Below are 8,816 nucleotides of genomic sequence, written 5' to 3' on the forward strand. Positions count from 1 at the left end.
TTTAAAGATGGTCACAGACGCCTGTGCATTGTCAGCTGCTGGGTGATGAGCAGTGGGGGTAGGTGGTTTAAAGATGGTCACAGACGCCTGTGCGTTGTTAGCTGCTGGGTGATGAGCAGCGGGGGTAGGTGGTTTAAAGATGGTCACAGACGCCTGTGCGGTGTTAACCGCTGGGTGATGAGCAGTGGGGGTAGGTGGTTTAAAGACGGTCACAGACGCCTGTGCGTTGTTAACCGCTGGGTGATGAGCAGTGGGGGTAGGTGGTTTAAAGACGGTCACAGACGCCTGTGCATTGTCAGCTGCTGGGTGATGAGCAGTGGGGGTAGGTGGTTTAAAGACGGTCACAGACGCCTGTGCATTGTCAGCTGCTGGGTGATGAGCAGCGGGGGTAGGTGGTTTAAAGATGGTCACAGACGCCTGTGCGGTGTTAACCGCTGGGTGATGAGCAGTGGGGGTAGGTGGTTTAAAGACGGTCACAGACGCCTGTGCGTTGTCAGCTGCTGGGTGATGAGCAGCGGGGGTAGGTGGTTTAAAGATGGTCACAGACGCCTGTGCGTTGTTAACCGCTGGGTGATGAGCAGCGGGGGTAGGTGGTTAAAGATGGTCACAGACGCCTGTGCGTTGTTAACCGCTGGGTGATAAGCAGTGGGGGTAGGTGGTTTAAAGATGGTCACAGACGCCTGTGCGTTGTCAGCTGCTGAGTGATGAGCAGCGGGGGTAGGTGGTTTAAAGATGGTCACAGACGCCTGTGCGTTGTTAACCGCTGGGTGATGAGCAGTGGGGGTAGGTGGTTAAAGATGGTCACAGACGCCTGTGCATTGTCAGCTGCTGGGTGATGAGCAGCGGGGGTAGGTGGTTTAAAGATGGTCACAGACGCCTGTGCGTTGTCAGCTGCTGGGTGATGAGCAGCGGGGGTAGGTGGTTAAAGATGGTCACAGACGCCTGTGCGTTGTTAACCGCTGGGTGATGAGCAGTGGGGGTAGGTGGTTTAAAGATGGTCACAGACGCCTGTGCGTTGTTAACCGCTGGGTGATGAGCAGCGGGGGTAGGTGGTTTAAAGATGGTCACAGTCGCCTGTGCGTTGTCAGCTGCTGGGTGATGAGCAGTGGGGGTAGGTGGTTAAAGACGGTCACAGTCGCCTGTGCGTTGTTCGCTGCGGGGTGATGAGCAGCGGGGGCAGGTGGTTTAAAGATGGTCACAGACGCCTGTGCGTTGTTCACCGCTGGGTGATGAGCCCATGTGGGTTGATTAGACTATTCTTTCCATTTCTGTGAACGTTTGAAATTTTCAATAAAAAGTTTTTTTAAAAAACTGTTTGCTTCAGAAATGGTTCCTGTCCACTGATCATTCTGCATTACTGCATATTATGTGCAGTTTGGTGAAATAATTCATTATAAGATAAAGTTATTTTTTAAAAAATAAATAGCATATTCAGTGATACATGAAATCCCATTTCTTTCATTTAATAGTTTTACATTATTGAAAAGGAAGTACTGACTATCATCAAAAACATAAGTTGAATTAGTTTAAACCAGCAAGAGGAAAGAAAATGATAGAACTTTGAGCATGAGTCATTTAATTATTAGAGTTGAGATTCTCATGAACGCAGGCGAGTATCTTATTTGAACTAAATTGAGAGACATGCTGGAAGAACTGATCTTAAAAAATCAAATTGTAAAGGACAAAGTTCTTCTGAATAAGAGTCATAGCGGTTGTTTACCAATAAAGTATAGAGAATTCTATTAACAATATAAAATAAAAGGGAAAGATGGAGAAATGAGCAAATTTGGTTTCAGAAATAATTTGAAAGATCGCCAAACACCATACCTTCCCTCTTTAAATGGAAATTATATTTCATTAGCATTTCATTTCTATTTTGTATTTCAGATGCCTTCCTAAGACCACTGATGAGTTCTAACAAAATCGGTTTGTTCAATGACTACAGTAGGTCTAGGCATGGAATATCATCTGGAGACCATTCAGCTCTAGGCACTTCATGCCTTCATACTGTTATTCTAGCCTTTATTCACTGAAGAAATATTTATTGCTTTTCCTCTGTCTGACACTGTGCAAGGCACCAGAAATATGATCATGAACAAAATACTGACATTTGGCAAATAGTATTTCAGGTTGTGAGGCGCAGACTCTAAGTAGTCACCAAAAGCCAACGGACTATGGTAGTCACGCATGACCTATTCACCAAATTTACCAATTCACTGGTTTACTACATTTTAAAAAGTTTTTTTTCTTGGCCACAGAAAGTCATATTGGGTGGATTGGCAGAGCCTAAGAGATAGGCGGGAAGATGGGACTCTGGGGACTTCGATCTCTCCTCCTTGCCCTAAACTCCTCTTTTCTCTAACTCCTCTTTACCCATTCTCCCATCTCTGACCCTCACCTCCCCCTTTCTCTGAACTTTATCTCCCCAACTCTCTAACCCACATGCTCAATTTCCCTGACTCTGCCCTCAGTCCCCTTAGTCCCCCAGGGCAGGCAGGCAGGTGTGCTGTGTCCCAATTCTCCACTCTCACTCCCCAGCACAGAATTCCCACTCTGTCCCAGCTCCCCACATGCAGCAGCAGGAAGCTCAGCCAGGAACAGATGAGATATTTAAATGCAGTTATGAAAACCTATCAACTAGAACTTTTTAAAAATGCTTGACAACTATTATAAAGCATTTCATTCAACATAACTATCTTTCGAGTTTATGAATAATTATAAAAAGCAAGTGGTTAGAAATCAGAAAATTTTAAAAAGTAGTCCTTGAATGAATTGATTCTTTGATGAATTGGCTTTTGCAAATTTGTCTTTTGTTGAAATGTCATTTGGCAAATGATGTGGCTTCCAAGATTGACCAAGACAGGAGAGCCATGCAGGTGGCATTAAGTTTGTCTCTAGAGCTAGTTACTTCACTTTCCCTATGCCCACCTCAGGTTCTAGGACAAGGGAAGAATGAACAGCCACCCATTCATAGCTAAAGAGACTTGGCAAACCCTGTGTGTATGTACGATAGCCGGGTTCTTGCACTGAATTTTCTTATATTAAAAGCGAGGCTCTTCTCTAGAGATGAAAAGCTTTAATCTATTAATACAGGACATTTCTCAAAGCATGTTATGCTCAGTGCTGTCTTTGTTAGATGTTCTGCCAAAGATCCATTGTAATCTCAAATAAATTTGGGAAATGTAGGACACTCTCCCTTCTTTCTTAATGATTCATAATGCACATTGGGATATTACATTCCTGTAATAAACTATGAAAAAACGTTTCCACCTAAATCTTGCCTTCATGCTGTGGTTTTTATGGTCATTGTTGCTATTTTATTCTTCTTTGATTTATTTAAATAATTCTGTTATTGTTGTGAGGTCATGCAGGACATGCTCTACCATTTTGACACTTTGGGAGTTAGTTTTATGCTCTTTTTCATTCTAAAGTTTCTTCATGAAGAGCCTACACTTGGCAGGGTGTGGGGAAGGAAGCGTAGAGGGGGTTAGCTTACACAAATCTGTGGTGCATGAGCACATCATCTTAAGCAATCAGGGCTGTGCTGCAAACTAACAGATGAAATCCCATAAGTGATGTGATCAAAAATTCTGAAATTAACAAATTATAATTGACGCAGTGATAGCTGTAGGCAGCTCAGGGAAAACTATAGGCAAAAAAAGGTGCTAATCCCATATAAGGCCTGAAAACGGCAATATTAAGACTTACATTGAATAAATTCAGCAGAATGAAGGCCAAAAAGTCATAATAAAAAATAATGTAAGTGAAATCGTCACTTTCTCCAGGGGCCGATGAAGACCCTGAGTAAAAATAAGTTAGGTTTGATTTTGCTCTGCTGTTTATCCAGCTCAACCCAGACAGAAATCTTGCTGACAGATTCAAGGCACACCTTCCAGCACTTATAAGTGGCAACTGCTCCACTAGCATTGTTCCCCATTTCATTCCAAACACTTGTGACTTCCGTGACCTCGCTCTGTCTGCACCTTCCCAATGAATTCCAGGACACCTAGAACAAAATGGCAGTCCCAATCAAAGTTATTATTTCCCACTGCCTCCTGTATATAATAGTAAGTATTCTAGACTTTCACCAAGTTTTCTTTATTGCTTCTTAATTTTTTCCACCTCTAGCCATTTTCTTCTTCTCTATTCTGAAAGGTTTAATTTTGGTATTATACTAGTCTCTATTTTCTATTACTCACAGTGACAAACAAATATATAAATATAAATAAATAAATAGTATCCTACTCTCTGCAATCCAATGCTTAATTTCTGGTACTTCTACTGAGTATAAGTTTGTCACTTTTGATTTAATATTTCTAAATTCTCAAATCCCAGATTGTTCACTTTTTAAAACCATAAAACCTTAAATGAGGATATAAGGAAAAAAAAGTAAATACCTTACTCTCCCAACATTGCCCTCAACGCTTTCTTTAATTCAGTCTCAAATCATAATATAGAGCATATTTGAGATCTATGTTGTTTGATTTCCACATTGCTTATGTTTGGGGGGTTCCTAATAACCTCATATAATACATAATCACCTTATTATTTTGCAACATGGAAATGTTTTTTACTGGTATAAAATCCTCTTATTTATGCACCCAAAAAGAAAAAAAAAAAGTAAATGTTCAACTCTGAAAAATGAAGTTTAGAGTATGCTGAAATACCTAAATAAATCTGTAAGTGGCTCATAAATAACTGAACAGACCAACAAGCTACCTCAATTATACCAAAAAATGATTACTCAGTGCCCCATATTATATCATTTGTGGTAAAAAGCATTTGAAGTTAAATATAAATTTAAACTGCTTATGGTTTCCAAAAAGGCCTGTCTGCTAAGGTGGAATTTTCCATGCTTGATTTCAGCCCAAAGGGGAAACATTGATGGAGAGTTGAAGAAAATGCTCCACAAAGACAAATGATTTATGAAGGTTAAAAAACCTTTTAAATTTTACCATAAAGAAATTATTTTGAGAAAACATAGTGTAAAATATTTATTTTAAAATCTCTACATGAATTTTTATATGCTGAAAAAGTTATGTTATTGGGGGATATTTATTTTCACTCTAAGATAAAAGTCCACATTGCTTTATACTCAAAATAAGAATACCAACCTCATTTAGAACCTCCTGATGAATAATTTTTAAAAATTTTGCAGATAGACAAAACTTTGCTATCAAATACTACTTGGAGAGTGACTTTGAATATCTTATTTCTCATCTAGAATTTGTCACAACAATGCACCTCACTGTCTTGCAACTGTTGCGTACATCTCACCTCCTTCATGAAGTCTTTCCAGATTAACTCCACTTGAGAGTTTATGTGATGTTCATCTTCAAGTTCTCTTTTATGGTGAAACCCTTAGCAGTGTGTAGAGCTTTCTTCTTTAGATCACAGGACTGGCAAGCACAGGAATCAGATCTATTTCTAATGTTGTGTCTTCCAAAACTCCTCGTCCAGGAAGGTGATCTTTCAAGATACACACATACTACATACACCCACTCCAACCTGCCGCTCTCTGAGCTTAGAAAAAATAACCATCTAACTGTAGAAAACATCCTTACACCTACACTAGCAATACTATCATTAAACTAGAAAAATAAAACAGAAAGTGAAACAAGAAAAAATGATTTTCTTTAGAGTGGGATAATAGTTATCCTCAAATATATGAAAATGCTCCATAGTAAGTAGAAGCAACAGAAATGTGAATTTTTCCACTTATGAATGGCTGAAGAAGTTGAGAAAAATAGAATGAGCTTCACTAAGAAACAGTGAATTCCCTCAGCATTGGAAGACTTCAAACTTAAGTTGGATTACCAATTGAGATATCACAGAAGAAACTCAGGATTTGAACTGAACCATATCAACTCTGAGGCACCTTCATACTCTGAGGTTATTACCTGGCCGACCCACTGTCTGATTTTCTGGAGATCTTTGCTAATTTATTTTAGGCATCTGGCATTCAGGCAATTGCCAACACCTAGAATTCTTAAAGAAAAGTTTAAATCCTTAGCAGAGCCATTCTTATCTCTCCTTTCGAATGCTATTTGTTTTAAAGTATGTTTAAAAACCTTCATTGGAATTAGCCACTGATGAGCTTCTGGTAAAGAGCTTCTACTGGAAAGATAAGTATTCAGAAGATAATTGCACCAGGAAATCAGAATTTTTCTTCAGTTAGGTATCATTTTTCAAAAATCAATCTAACGTGGTCTATTAATGTGTTGGAGAATAGTAAGCCTTCAGAGACATAAATACTGAAGCCTTCTTTCTTTTGAAATAATGCTAACAAAAGGTTCTCAGGAAATTTTTCTCTGACACTGAAATAAATATATGTGATTCATCATCGGAGAATTAGGAATGGGTTTTCAGCTACTTAGTTTACTGCTACTGCAATGCACAGCTGATTTGGGTACCCACGGTGGGCAAGATTCATAAAGCAGATCTAGTCCCTTCATGTATTTGTTTGGAAAAGGAGGAAAAGGTCCTCCCACTGGGCTTAGAGCCCCTAACTCTTCTTCCCCTCTCTGCTTCTTTGGCTTTCCCAGTCTCATGATAAATTTGTTGCAAACAGGTGAGAGAAAGCAATGGTTGGAGAAGAGTATTTGCAAGTGCAAAACCAGTTTGGACAAGTCAATCAGCCTGTAGGTCTCTTCTGAAGTCTCAAGGTCTTCATTGCAGTAATGCATCCTTAGTTCCAACCATGTTATGGCTTTTCTCTAGTAAATCTTCCGTGATAAAGGCCACTCAGTCTTCTGGCTGCTAGCATTATTTTAAATACCTTTCCTTATTTCTCCTCAGTGTACTTATATAATCACATAAGTATTCCATTTATCTGTGCCAGATGTGGCAAATTTACAGTTGCAGGTTGTATCTGCCAAATCTGATATCGTTTTGTGAATCAGTGCTTTAAGATTTTTTTTTAATCTCAATGTCTTCAGTTTTGTCATAGATCCCACCAGTTCCAGATGCCTTATATAGGCTGACGTTCACACTTTCATGTTACCTGTCTAGCCCCATAGGCATTTGAGTTTACATCTCTGAATTTTATGCAAAAATACTTCCATATGGACCCACAAGTTTTTATGTCTCTCTGTCATACTGCAAACTGAGGGTAGGATATGTCTCATCCACTGCATGTTTCTTAACATCTAAAACAGTGCGAGGCATTGAATATTGTATAGGTTTGGCAAACACTTAATATTTGAGGGAAAAAGTAAATATCAGAAAAAGAAGTCTGTGCTTCTTAGAGTTTCTTATGCATGTGTGCAGGACAGAGTGAAAATTTGACTTTATTCTGACTCTATGCTAAATAAAACTCCTGTTCCTTATTATGGCCTAATAAGTGGAAACATTTTTTTACAAACAGGTTTAAAATTTTTATTTTATTTTTTACAGAGGGCAAGGATTGGTGGAAGAAAGAATATGACTTTGTTAAGACTAAAATAAGCACTTTTTTTCATCTAACGGGGTCCTGGGCTTGATTATAAACTCCCTGGAGGAGAACTCAGTGGCCATTTGACATTCTCGGCACACACAGGAAGAGAGATTTTAATAAGAGTTACTTGGGCATCCCCCCACCCCCCAGTGTCCAGAGAAGTCTCATGGAAATAGAGTGTCTATTTAAATAAATATGACCTTAAGTCTGCCGTATGAATTTGGATATGCTTCTCCCTGAGCAAGACCTACCTTGAACTGAACAATTTTAAGAAAAATTTTGAGGATGGAAGGCTAAAGGTTTGGAATAAACCACACAGTCAAGAACAGGGACAATTTATAAACACAGAGAGGTCTGCTGAGTGCATGAGTATATGGGGACAGGATATTTCAAACTAAAAAGATATAATTTGAAATGGAGATTTTTTTCACAATCATGACTACCTATTTTTGGCACATCTCTCTTCTTCCTTTCTCGCTCCTTTCAACTTTCTATTTAACATTTCTTTCCTATAAATTCATTTATCTCCTTCTCACCATCCTACTGTTTCTCTGGCCAGTCAGGATACATCGTTTTTCTAAACAAGTCAGAGTCACGTCCCCGTTCACAAACACCCACGCTGCCACCCCACTCTCATGACTGGTTCCACTTAAAACATGCACATATCAGATACCTGTCTTCAAAAGCCATTTCAGGTACAGTGTCCAGCCAGCACACTTAAAATACAGAAACAAGCACAAGCTTGGGAACTTTTATTGAATGGTAAAACATTTGTGCTGCTACTTCCCCTAGAAATGAGTGGATTTTGGAAGGCCACGTCTTCTCTCACAGACACTCAGATGTTCTTAATTCTATTCCTCTCAGCATGTTGGATGGCATGCCTCTTTCATTTATACACTCAACTCCCAGACAAGAGGCTAAATCAGACTTTCAGAGCCAGGCTGTCCCTGGACTCACTTTTCTTTTCTTTAGTCTTACCCTGCATTGGCACATGAATATTTTTTGCAGTATTTCCTGCAATACTGTTTTTATTTAGTTGCAATGTATTCTGTAAGGTTACACACCATTCCTCTTGATAAATTTCTGCAGTTTTCATTGCCATACCTTAACATCTACAGCCTGTGGCTAACTTTTTAGAGAAATATATGACCTCTCTGTCATCACACAAAAGCAGAGTTGACCACATCTCCTTTGAGAGTTTTCCAACAGCTCCCAGGACAAGTATTGTGATCCTTTCACTGCCTGATTGAATGCTATCCTATAGCCTGTCCTGAGGCCAAGAAATGATATGGAAACTGATGAGAAACTATGAAAAAGTGTGTATAACAATTCTTAAAGCACCCCAAAAAGAAAAGCACTATTTAATCTATCTTGCCAGCTA

This window comes from Cynocephalus volans, chromosome 5 (assembly GCF_027409185.1).
Source record: "Cynocephalus volans isolate mCynVol1 chromosome 5, mCynVol1.pri, whole genome shotgun sequence".
Lineage (NCBI taxonomy): Eukaryota > Metazoa > Chordata > Mammalia > Dermoptera > Cynocephalidae > Cynocephalus > Cynocephalus volans.